The sequence below is a fragment of the Brienomyrus brachyistius genome, unplaced genomic scaffold (genome assembly GCF_023856365.1).
Source record: "Brienomyrus brachyistius isolate T26 unplaced genomic scaffold, BBRACH_0.4 scaffold97, whole genome shotgun sequence".
NCBI lineage: Eukaryota > Metazoa > Chordata > Actinopteri > Osteoglossiformes > Mormyridae > Brienomyrus > Brienomyrus brachyistius.
In genome coordinates this window covers 393,650-406,389 of record NW_026042372.1, presented here as the reverse complement: position 1 = coordinate 406,389, position 12,740 = coordinate 393,650, and the positions used below count along the sequence as shown (strand labels likewise).

Below are 12,740 nucleotides of genomic sequence, written 5' to 3'. Positions count from 1 at the left end.
GAAAGAGGAAACATCAGCTCTGCAAGGCGGCGATACAACTAATGGAGGAGGTGGGGGAACAATGGGGGGAATCACTGCCAGGATGAAAGGCTACTGTGGCCAGCAGTGATCTGGGATTGAAGTCTGCAGGAAATGGCAGGACTTCTCCAGCCTCGCAAAGTGATAACTGGGGATAAATGGGGATTGGGGATCATGCTGACTGGGCAGGGGGTCAGGAGCTGCGTCACACACACAGGACAACACAGAGGGAGCTGCAAGCACTCGGGAAAGAAAAGGGTCATTTTTCATAGAGACAATTCCTCACTACGGCTTGTGGGGACTGAGCGTCTTCATATACAGTCAGAGGATGAGGGACCCGGTCACAGCGATGGCTGGCAGCTCTTAGCCCTCCAGACGCGTTGATTGGTACACAGGGCAGTTGTTGTGCCAGGGAATGCAGTTGATTGCAGTTCTTCCTTTGCAGTACAAGGCGAATTTGATCAGTGAAATCATTCATTGTATTCATATTGCCAACAGGTATGGAATGTACTGTGAGACCTTTTGGGCTGGGTGAATGTTAAGTGGGACAAAGGTGAACTGGGACACTCATATGTCTGATACTCTGTATGGGTCTTATATCAGCAGCATTGTTACATTGCCCAAAAAAGAGCATCAGTGTGTTTTGGCCAAACTCTGTGTCTCTGTGACACGACAGCAGGCAAAAATTCAAAGGAAGAAGGATGTAGAAAATAAGGAGTGGGGGGGAGAACTGGTTACTCTACCAGCATTACCCACTGATCTAATACCAACCGCCTCCTGTTGGCATTCCTCACTTCCTCACGGGTGGTTCTCTGCTCGACCGTGGGCATCTTGCGGTTTCTATGATGTCACACCATTTGATCTTGATGTCAGTCCAGGGTCTCATCCTCTCTGTCCTCAGTGCTCTTCTTCTGGCAGGACTGGGGGTGAGAGAGTCAAGTTGTTTGATGCAGTGGGTCGCTCTCACTGGATGGTCTAATTTAGAAGCTGATCATTTATGTCTGTTATTACAGTCAGTGGCGCTAAAAGGTGAGCTTCAGTGAACAGTGTGTGGCAGCTGCAGGAACAGAGGCACTCAGGCAAACCCAAGTGCAGAATATTACCCCCGAATGGCAGCTTTTTATCAGCAACAGGGAGATCTGGGATGGGGGAAGGGGGGGGGGGGGGGGGGGGTGCTGAAGGGCTGTTTGCTCTGGTGGGTCCAGGCCAGTCACTGGCAACTTCAGCACTGGTGATTTGACAGGTCGCTGCTGCCTGTATTTTGTCTGAAATTTTGTGGTTTCCTTTCAATGGGCTGTCAGGCTGTAGAGTCACAGAGAGGCTGTTCTTCCCTGACTTCAGCTCTGAAGTCAAACCTCAGAAAGCTGGATCTGAGCTACAATCACCCAGGAGACTCAGGAGCGAAGCTGCTCTCTGCTGTACCGGAGGATCCCAGCTGTAAACTGGAGAAGCTGAAGTGAGTAGAGAATGAATATTTTATGTTGGTTTAAGTCAAGTTTATTTATATAGCACATCTTCATACAAGAAGGTCATTCAAAGTGCTTTCCAGAAAAGATAAGAAATAAAATTCTTAATGCACAAAGTAAAATCATACGACTAAATATGACAATAAAAAATTAAATTAGAAGAACATGAAACATTTAAGGACAGATATTAAAAGTGACAAATTGCCAGTCCCATCAGACGGCCATCGGTCATCGACCTGCGGCCCAGGGTGCTCCGGTGACAGGAGCACTTATGTTCCACCATGCTGTTCGTTATGGACACAATGTGGGCAGCACAGGGATTCAGATCGGCCAGGCCGTTCCTCCCAATCACACCCTTCCAGGTTTCACTGTCGCTACGCACATCAGCGTTAATGTCGCCCAGCAGTGCAATGCAGTCCCTACGGGGGGCACCTCCCAGCCCCCCTCCCAGGTCTCCAAGCAGGCCAGGTACTCTTAGCTGGTGTTCGGTGCATACGCATAAACAGTCAGACCCCCTCCCCCAACTCGAAGGGGAAGGGAGGTAACCCTCTCGCTCACTGGGGTGAACTCCAACGTTCTGGCACTGAATTGGGGGGGGCTATTAGCTCATTTCACAGAGGTCACCATTTTCAAAATGAAAACGAGGCTGAGGTGGGATGAATTCCACAAAATTTGTTGATGCTAGTATGGCATATTCTTGTGAACCAGGATGTACATCTTATCAAAGACGAGAATGTGATCAAGGTTTACCTTTCTCTTGATTTCCTTGTAACCGGGACACTTAGAAGCCAAGTTCAAATTTAGAAAACACACTTTTGCAGAATCATGGATTTACAGTAGTGAGGATGTTTCATATAACCAAGCTGCCTCCTGCTATAATTCCTCACAGTGGGGCTGAAGATTTTTATTTTCTATGTGAAAACCCATGATCCATTTGAGGTGAAGTACTTGACTCTGCTTGGACCTAAAATGTATTCATACCCCATTGATTAACTCTGTAATGTACCATATATGTTTAGTAATATGTATCCAGCATTTTCAGCCTATCTCAGTATAATGCTTCTGCTTGTTGCCTCCTCTGCCTCGCTTTACATTCAAAATGGCGGCCGTGTGAAATCAGCACATAAGTAGACCCACACCTGCCCAGCACCTCTCACCAAGGGCAAGTCAAGAGTGGAATAGAGGGGAGTCCAGCCCCTCTCACCAGGGGCAAGTCAAGAGTGGAATAAAGGGGAGACCAGCCCCTCTCAAGCCCAACCTGTGCATATATTTAGTCGGTATCTCTCTACCTCCCCAACCAGCTCAGGTTCCTTTCCCACCAGAGAGGTTACATTCCATGTTCCTAGAACCAGAACTGGTAGCCGATGATCGGTCCGCCTAGGCCCCTGCATACACTGCCACCTGATCCACATTGCACCCAACCCCCACGGCTCGCCCTGCAGATGGTGGATACACAGGAGGGGGGGCCCATGTAAATTAGGCGCTCACCTGCCCCAGGGAAGGGTCCCGGTCTCCCCAATGTGGGCAGGGTCACATGATCCTTATTGTAAGTAACTCACACTTTCTCTGGCCGCTCACCCAGGAACAATTTGCCTTGGGAGACCCAAACAGGGGCAGCTCCCCCGACAACATAGCTGCTAACCTCACAGAGGGACACGAACCCTTCCAGCACAATAGTGTCAATACATGGAAGGGCCCAAACGTCACCCCCGATCTACCAACATGCTGTCCTGGCTGACCTCCCTCAAGAGTTACCCACTGATCTAATACCATACTGACATAGATTACCTCCCTCAAGCGTTACCTACTGATCTAATACCATACTGACAAGGATAACCTCCCTCAAGCGTTACCCACTGATCTAATACCATACTGTCATAGATAACCTCCATCGAGCGTTACCCACTGATCTAATACCATACTGACATGGATAACCTCACTCAAATGTTACCCACTGATCCAATACCATACTGTCATAGATAACCTCACTCAAATGTTACCCACTGATCCAATACCACACTATCAAGGATAACCTCCCTCAAGTATTACCCACTGATCTAATACCATACTGTCATGGATAACCTCCCTCAAGTGTTACCCACTGATCTAATACCATACTGTCATGGATAACCTCCATAGAGCGTTACCCACTGATCTAATACCATACAGTCATGTATAACCTCTGTCAACTGTTACCCACTGATTTAATACCATACTGTCATGGATATCCTCCATCACGTGACCCACTGATCTAATACCATACTGTCCTGGCTGACCTCCCTCAAGCGTTACCCACTGATCTAATACCATACTGTTATGGATAACCTCGCACAAGCATTACCCACTGATCCAATACCATACTGTTATGGATAACCTCGCACAAGCATTACCCACTGATCTAATACCATACTGTCATGGATAACCTCACTCAGGCGTTACCCACTGATCCAATACCATACTGTCATGGATAACCTCCCACAAGCATTACCCACTGATCTAATACCATACAGTCATGGATAACCTCACTCAGGCGTTACACATTGATCTAATACTATACTGACATGGATAACCTCACTCATGCGTTACCCACTACTCCAATACCATACTGTCATGGATAACCTCCCTCAAGCATTACCCACTGATCTAATACCATACTGACATGGATAACCTCACTCAGGCGTTACCCGCTGATCTTACACCAAACTGTCATGGTTAGCACTGTGTTGGTTAGCAGCTAATAGACAAAGAAAAGTGATGGTTGTGTTGCAATTTTAAGTATGCTGAGTTTAACAAAATATAATGTTCCAGTCAAAACTGAGATGAGTGTTAATGTGCCACTTAAAAGCTGTACAATAAATTCATTGTTTAAAAGAATCTCTTGTGATGAATGTAACGGCTCACTGTGATGTAATATACAGTGCACCAATGCAAAAAGTGGTTTTAAAATTTAATTATTCTAATGTTGCACAGTCAAAAGAGCGGTTCAGGATACATTTCACTGGATGTTGTACCTGTATAACTACGCATGTCACAAATAAAGAATCTTGAATCTTAAAAGTCTTTCATTTTCCTAAAGGTGAACCGGTGTGAACTCACAGAGGAATGCTGTGAGGCGCTGGCTTCAGCTCTCAGATCAAACCACTCACATCGGAGAGCTGGACCTGAGTGACAATGACCTACAGGATTCAGGAGTGAAGCTGCTCTCTGCTGGACTGGGTATTCCACATTGTAAACAGGGGATACTGAGGTCAGTATTACTGGGTTTTCCTTCCACACAGTAAACTGTATTTACTGAAAGGAAACACATTGTCAATAGGAAAGTAGTTACATTTACTTAAAAATAATACTTGTATTGGTGATGTGATCTTATTTATCAGAGTGTTTTTGTCCGTCTCTCTGCAGGCTGTAGAGTCACAGAAGAAGGCTGTTCTTCCCTGGCTTCAGCTCTAAGGTCAAACCCCTCACACCTGAGAGAGCTGGACCTGAGCTACAATCACCCAGGAGACTCAGGAGTGAAGCTGCTCTTATGGAATATTATTTAGCACTATATAACGTAGAATACAAGTATTATGATATTATTAAAATGTATGCCAAATATCCATGATGTAATCATTACAATGTAAACATAATGTAATCAACACAATGTAATTGTAAGAGAGGATCACTTTTCCCCAATGATGCAGGTTAATAACTCGACTATACTGAGCACCAGGCATAAGAAACAGCTCACAACAAAAGTCTAGTAATAAGCCTTTATTACCAGGATTCCACAATTCAGTGTCGCTGCCTCAATAAGTGAATGGAGCACCCAGGCAGCACCGCAAGCCCCCCACAATGATCTCAGCACAGCAATCTCTAAAACACTTCACACCCAGCTAAAACACCCGGCTAAAGTTCACACGTGGACAATAAAAAGGCCGGGGCAGCTCACATCAACACAAGGGCCATGAACACCAAAATCACGTGCGGTTCCTCCTAAACACAAATACACAAGGAAAAAAAATCAATTTATATCAAACAATATTATTTAAAGTAACTAGTCGGGGGAAGACAGCCCAATCCCCCGAAAACAAAACCCACAACACAAACAATAATCCAACTCCTAGAAGGAACCACAAACCTTTCCTGTGGCGCCTGTGTTACACACGTTACGACAAAAGCATTTGGCTGGGGTGTAACAGGTCGGCTTTTATTCTGTAATCACAGAAAATAATAATCAAACATAAAGGCTGCGCCGTGCTGACTGCTGAACGTAGCTCGCGCACGATCTGAGCTGCTTCTACTATACAAACGATCTAAAAGTATAATCGAAACCAACAAAAAATAGTCATTAAACTTACAAATATTACCAAGAACACGTTCGATTTAATGCTTGTGCACTTAACTCACCTGTAATCACAGAAAATAATAATCAAACATAAAGGCTGCGCCGTGCTGACTGCTGAACGTAGCTCGCGCTCGATCTGAGCTGCTTCTACGGTTCGCAGTCAGTCTCTCTGTCTCCCAGGCGCCATTACTGCCCCCTCTGGCGCAAAAAGGGTATAGCACCAGAGGTTACTGTTCATGCAAGCCAGTGTGAGGGTGTGCCACACAGCAAAAACAATGAAAACACAAAATACAACAAAATAATTAACTGAACCGTTGTTGGAGGTCTGCCTTTCTATAAAGAAATACTCCTGGGTGCCACATGTACATAATTGCACAATTAGTTTAGTTCATGTGGAGGATTAAAAGCTAAGTGCAGCAGGGGGCTGTTTGAGAAGTTGTTATAGCAGTCTAAGGAACCAGCAGTTAGCACAAATAATTACAATTACTACATAATTGTTTAAATAAAACTACAAAAAGTTTTATTTCGTGCTTGGAATGAGACACTGCTGCCCACAATATTTGTTGGTAATGATGTCACACATCATGAATCATGTACATATCATGTTTTATATGGAGCAAGCAAGCATTGCAGAAATCAAATATAATCCAGCCTAGTAATCAGGTCAAAGAACGTGACCTGTTTTTGGGAACTTACATGCAGAAAATGACCAGTAGAACGTGGTCATATTAATGATCCTGGAACTGGACCAAGGAACTTAAACTCCTTTAAACTCAAGCTTTAACATCAACAGTTCCATGTACTGGACAGCAGAAAATCCAAATTTTTTTATGGTACATGGAGTCAAGGAAAAATATCTCTCTCTGTGTCGGCTTCAAAACCTACACAAAGACATTCAGTAGGAGCTTAGACTGAATACATCAATTAATACTGAAAGACCCAGCAATTACAAAAATTATTCCCAATCTAGTGAAGAATAGTTAATGTTAACATAAACAATATTAATATCTTGTTTTGACTGGAGATATTTTACTTACACAAAGTACAAAATGCCCAGGAATCCAGATGGGAATGAAAAGTATGTCCTTGGTACCAGAATCCCTCTAAGAAAAGTTTCACAAAGGTTTAATACAGGTGGAGAAGATAAATATAGTTTAATTTTCATTTATAAATGTTAGACTGGAATCTCGTATTAATCCTATCCTTTTCAAGTATTTTGTAAAGGATAACTAACTGTATTTGATTTGTCTATTGTAATAGCTGTTCTACGTCTGTAATAATAGTTTGTGATCTTCAAACTATACTAGTGCAGACCAACAGGATCCTACACCACACACAGAAAAATAGACTTACAGGTAAGGAGGCCATTGGGTCACAGCTTGTGGGAGGCAGCCATGTTGGGACAACATAGGAATCAACAATAAAAATATCCATCCATCCATCCATTTTCCAAACCGCTTATCCGACTGGGTCGCGGGGGGTCCGGAGCCTATTCCGGAAGCAATGGGCACGAGGCAGGGAACAACCCAGGATGGGGGGCCAGCCCATCGCAGGGCACACTCACACACCATTCACTCACACATGCACACCTACGGTGCACACATGCACAACTCCAATTAGCCTCGGCATGTTTTTGGACTGTGGGGGGAAACCGGAGAACCCGGAGGAAACCCCACGACGACATGGGGAGAACATGCAAACTCTGCACACATGTGACCCAGGCGGAGACTCGAACCCGGGTCCCAGAGGCGTGAGGCTACAGTGCTAACCACTGCACCACCATGCCGCCCCCAATAAAAATATCCTTTCCCTAAATAAAGACATATGAATTAAAACGTTAATACTCAACAACTATTTTAAAGACAGTAATTCTATGTTGCAAACAAAGTGTATCTTGGCTCCTGCTATTCCTTCAATCAAATCAAAGCATCCATTTGCAATCTAGAAATAAAAAGCTTGTTATGCCTTTATAATAAATTACATTATAATTCTGAGTACAGTAAATAGTTACTTACGGTTGATTCAATTTCTCTGTCTAGGCCCAAGGTTAAGAAGTCAGCCCGGCTCAGACACGCTCTTGCAGTTCTAACAATCAACTCTTGTTGAGGTCTTTCAATGTCCAAGACATAATCAAGCTGAGGAACATGTTGGAATGGTTAAAATTAGGGCTGTCAAATGATTAAAATTTTTAATCAAATTAATCAAAGCCTAAAAATTAATTAATTGTGATTAATCGCAACTCTAAATATATCATGTGTGTAAAAATCGGGACAGATAGTGGTTTTTAACACACTTGTTTGTTTTATTTATTATTAATTGTGAGTACAAGCAGTACAAGCAGAACAGGGCTTCAAATAATTGTGAGGGATTGTTACTGAATGTTTTCCACCCGTTTGAATCTAGCCTACACTAGGCACATTGTTTTATCCATATACATTTTCAAGTTCACAGAACATAGGCCTACTTCAACAGGCAAACAGAAAAAAACTCCAATCATCCTTTTGGGTAAGGTAGATTAGTGCAAAAAAATATGAACAACGGTGTTTTATTGTTTAAATCACATTCAACCATAGAACAAGCTCTAAACACACGGTCCTCTGGTCTACTCATCCTTCAGCCAGTTGCTGAGACAAACCAACTTGTCCACGTTCTCTGAGTGCAGAGCAGACCTCTTCTTGTTCACAATGTGCCCTGCTACAGAGAACAGCCTCTCACAGGGCACTGTGGAGGCAGGAGTGGCCAGGTATCTGCGAGCAAGGCGGGCCAGCTGGCTGTGGGCTCCTGCATGAGCTGCCCACCACTGTAAGGGACAGTCCTCTAAGGCAGTGCAGGGCTCTGCTCTGTAGCGCTGTATGGCTCTGTCCTGCTGTACCTCCTCCTCTGACTCAGAGTCAGAGTCCATCTGCAGCAGGCTCAGCCTCTTCTTGGCTGGACCTTCTTCTGCAGTGTGTGATCCTCTAGGAGAGTCTTCATGTAGCATGCCTGCCAGTGTGGTCCACACTGCTTCTCTGTCAGTCTTGGGCACACTGCGCAGGTCTTTAAAACGTGGGTCCAGTGCAGTTGCAATCTGGAGCCATGCATAGTTGGTATGTGCCTGGCGGGAAGCGAGGTCTTCCTTAAACTTCTCTTTAAACCTCACCACATATGCAAGGTCCTCATCAGTTACTTCCATGACACGCCGCAGGTGGCAGAAGGCAGGTAGAACTACAGAGCAGGAGACGTAGGCCTCTCCTCCCAGCAGTTCAGTCACATATCTGCAGTGGAATACACACACACACACACACACACACACACACACACACAGATAAGACAGCAAATTTAAAAAGCTTATTTTAATACTAGGTAATATTAATAAAATATTTGATTTCATTTATTTTTTAAATAAGACGTTTTCATAATAACAAAACTGATTTAAGATGCATGTTTGATACATTTAATCTAAGCCTACAATAATGGTCACAATGACAGGCTCACCTGCAGGGCTCTAGAAGTGTCTCCAGTCTCTGGAGTTTGTCCCACTCTGGAGGCGTCAGGAGGACAAGTTTATGCTTCTGTTTATCCAGAGTCGCGGTTACTGCAGTTTGGTTGCGGATCAAGCGCTTCACCATCTCCAGCGTGGAGTTCCAGCGCGTAGGCACGTCCTGGGCCAGCGGCTCCTGCTTGCGCCCCAGTGACACCTGCTCTGCGTTCAGCTCTGCTGTGTTTGCTGGACTGTGCTTGAAATGGCCAACAATTTTGCGGCATTTGGCCAGTGCAGTGACAAAGCTGTCTGTGAGGCTCACTGTGATGCATCTCTGTAGAATGTGCGCGGTACACGGCATGTGATTGAATGGCATGATGCGAGCCGCGGCGATCATATAGCGCGCACTGTCCGTGCCTACTGTTGTCACCTTCTCCTCAATGCTCCAATTGCGAGCAACAGTCTGGAACTGCTCTGCACAAGCCTCCGCAAAGTGACGCTCTTCCGTTTTCATTATAGTCAGCGCAAAGGATGTCAGACCCCAGGCTTCAGTGATTAAATGCACAGTAACTCCCATGTAATTGTCATTACTCACTGTTGTCCAGTGGTCTCCTGTCAGAGCCACGCATTCCGTGTGAACTAAAGCCTCTTCTTTTTTCTTTTTCTCTGTTTCATACAGTTCGTGGATTCGAATAGTTATTGTGCTTCTCGCTGGGGGCTTGTAGGACGCGTCCTGATATGCAACCTTTAAAACATCCGCGAAACCCTTGTCCTCCACAATGCTTAGCGGTCTACAGTCCTTTGCTATCCATTTAGCTATATTGTCGGTCAGTTTGTCCAAAGAAGACTTACTGAGTGGCCTGCGTTCACTCAGAGTGGTCTGATGCAGGCCGGGTGAAGCTGCTGCCCCGACAAACGCGTGTTTGGCATTAAGGTGGTATTTTAAGCTCAAATATGAACGGTGAAATTGAAACTCTTTACTGCAGTGAGTGCAAATTACAACGTGTTTGTTTATTGTCCCGTCTGTGTTCTTCTTGTATTTAAATTCCCCATCCAGAAGGCCATCCTGTTCCTGCTTCTCCATTTTCAGTGGCGCGGTAAACAAAACAATTGGAATTATGGGAGCGACTCATCTGCGCTTATAGTTAAATATTCTAACGTAATTAATTCCAAAATTTAATTATCGCAATTAACGCGTTAATTTCGACAGCCCTAGTTTATATCAAACACATTAAAGCCAAACAAATGCAAAAAGTCCATGTATCGTTTGTCCTTGGGTTTTCCAGTCCAAAACGAAATCAGGAAAACTAAACAACAGCAGCGTTTTTTGGTTTTTCTGTCAGAAGGGAAAAAGCGAAAAGCAGAAAACAAAAAAAATCAGGCTTCATATTTTATCCTAAAATGTAGAAAATATTACAAAAATACACCATTCTAAGGGTGGGTGTTTCCAAGCTTATGACTGGGACTGTTAATGTTGTAAGATTAAGATAAAGTTCACATTAGGCTGTATCTTACATCTCCGGTATCTGTTAGATCTGAAGTTACTCATAGAAAAGAAACAAAAGAAGGTGATTTTACGGTTTTCCCATTTGGTTTTAAAACAGAAAAATAACAAATTTATTTTTGTATGACGCGTTATCCCAACAATACATTGTCTCAAAGCGCTTTACAGCATCCCCACCCAAAGCCCCCAGTGAGTAAGACATAGGTGACAGTGGCAAGGAAAAACTCTCTAGAAGGAAGAAACCTTGGGAGGGACCAGACTCAAAGGGGGAGCCCAACCTCCAGGGGCCGGCAGGGAGAGTCGAATAGAAGAGATGGCTAAGTGCCAAGTCACATTGTCCAAATCATAGGATTTGAGGCACAACCGGGGAGCAGGGAGGTGATGACAAGCCCGTGCCGACTCTCCTTCCAATCGCCAGGCAACCAGAAGTAATTAGGCAGCGGGTCATACATGGAAGATGGCACAGGCAGAACGCGAGCTGGATGCAAGGACGTCATGGGTACATGTCACATGTAGCAGGGTGTGCTGAAAATCATGATAGATTGAGGTCTCCAGGCAGCACACCCCAGGAGGAGTTGGGGAAATAAAATGTGCAATTAGTCAAAGTATAGGGGAGACTATAGGCAGTGCAAACAGTTAGGTGAGTGCAATATAAAGTGCAAAGTGCAAACTCCGGCAGATATGGCAATGGCAGCATAAGTAGGAGGGAGAGGCAAGTGGGAATGCAGGCATGGGGAGTCCCTGAATGTCAGCACTCCAGTTCCACAAGGGATGGTGAAGCTAGAGTGACAGCGCTGACAGTTCAGTTTATCTAAAGCCAATGGCATCGAACGCCACCCAGCTCTACACCTCACACTGTAGGTCTGACTGGTGGCAGCGGTGGGATCATTTCTTTCCTTTGTGGTTTTTCTGTTTAGAAACCTAGAATTAGCTTTAACATATCGGAGGCGGAGGACAGTGTACAATCTCCTAATTATGAGGGCGCTGATTGTCCTGTTATACGTGTAGAGAGTGTTTTCTCAATCTCCCGGTGGCCCCCCCTGCTCACCCAATATTTATACCGGAAACTATTAATGGTGTGGGGCGTGAGTGGTCTGACTGGTCGGAACAATTTTATCTGGTGATTTTCGGGTTAGCCTGTGTAGTGCCAAGCCTAATACGCTGGAAGATGTCATTGAACTTGCTTCTGAAATGGAGTTGCTGAGAAGTTTGGAGCAGACTTCTTTGCCACCTGACGTTAAAGTGAGGGGAGTGGTGGAGCATAAATTAGAAAGGGATGAACAAATGGAGGTGTTGTTGGGGGTGGTAGAGGAGTTAAGGCAGGAGGTAAAATCGCTTCGTACCACGGTGTCTAAGATGCAAGAGGGGATGAAAATCTTTCTAAGTAAATATGGGGTGGTGTTGGATTTTGGTAGGAAGGAGTGTCGGGTTATGGGTCAATTATTACCTCTCCTTGTGCCAGCAGATGTGGACAAGCCTCGGGGCGTCATGGTTCCAGAAGATACTGTAATCCCCCCCCCTCGAAGTGAGGCAATCATTGCTGGTAAGGTGGAGAATACAGGTGGGGCTGCTTTTGAGGGTATGTTTGAGCCTTTGGATTCGGCATCTAGCCAGTGTAATATAATGATGGGGGGATGAGGGTAGGTACCTTGCATACGGGTATTGAGGTGAGTCGGACCAACCAGGAAGGGAGACACAGAAGGAACGGGCGGAACAAAGGGGCCAGGAGTGCAAGGCGGGTACACCGGGGCACAAGGAACAGAGACGGGCAGAACGAAAGGGCGAGCAGAAAACAGAGGGGCAGAGACAGGCGGGACAATGGCAGGGGCGTAGGGAGACAAGGAGGGGGAACTAGGGGAAGCCCGAGGGAGACCCAGCGGGCGACGGGAGGTAGCCGGAGGGGCCGCAGGCGGCCGGGAGGCCGGAGCAGGAGGGGACCGTGGAGGGGCCAGGGAGGGAGCAGGA

At 45.3% G+C, this 12,740-nt stretch overlaps 1 protein-coding gene and 1 long non-coding RNA gene across 5 annotated transcripts in view; one reads left to right on the top strand and one right to left on the bottom strand.

Moving 5' to 3' along the window:
- The window catches only part of LOC125727429 (NACHT, LRR and PYD domains-containing protein 3-like), a 152,300-nt gene that overhangs the window by 57,995 nt on the left and 81,565 nt on the right, over window positions 1–12,740 (top strand). The gene's annotated exons all lie outside the window — the stretch shown is intronic.
- LOC125727438 (uncharacterized) lies at window positions 6,616–7,243 on the bottom strand. The gene is made up of 3 exons (XR_007388754.1): window positions 7,165–7,243; window positions 6,849–6,914; window positions 6,616–6,692 (listed from the first exon to the last, which is right to left on the bottom strand). It is a non-coding gene; the product is annotated as an uncharacterized LOC125727438 (long non-coding RNA).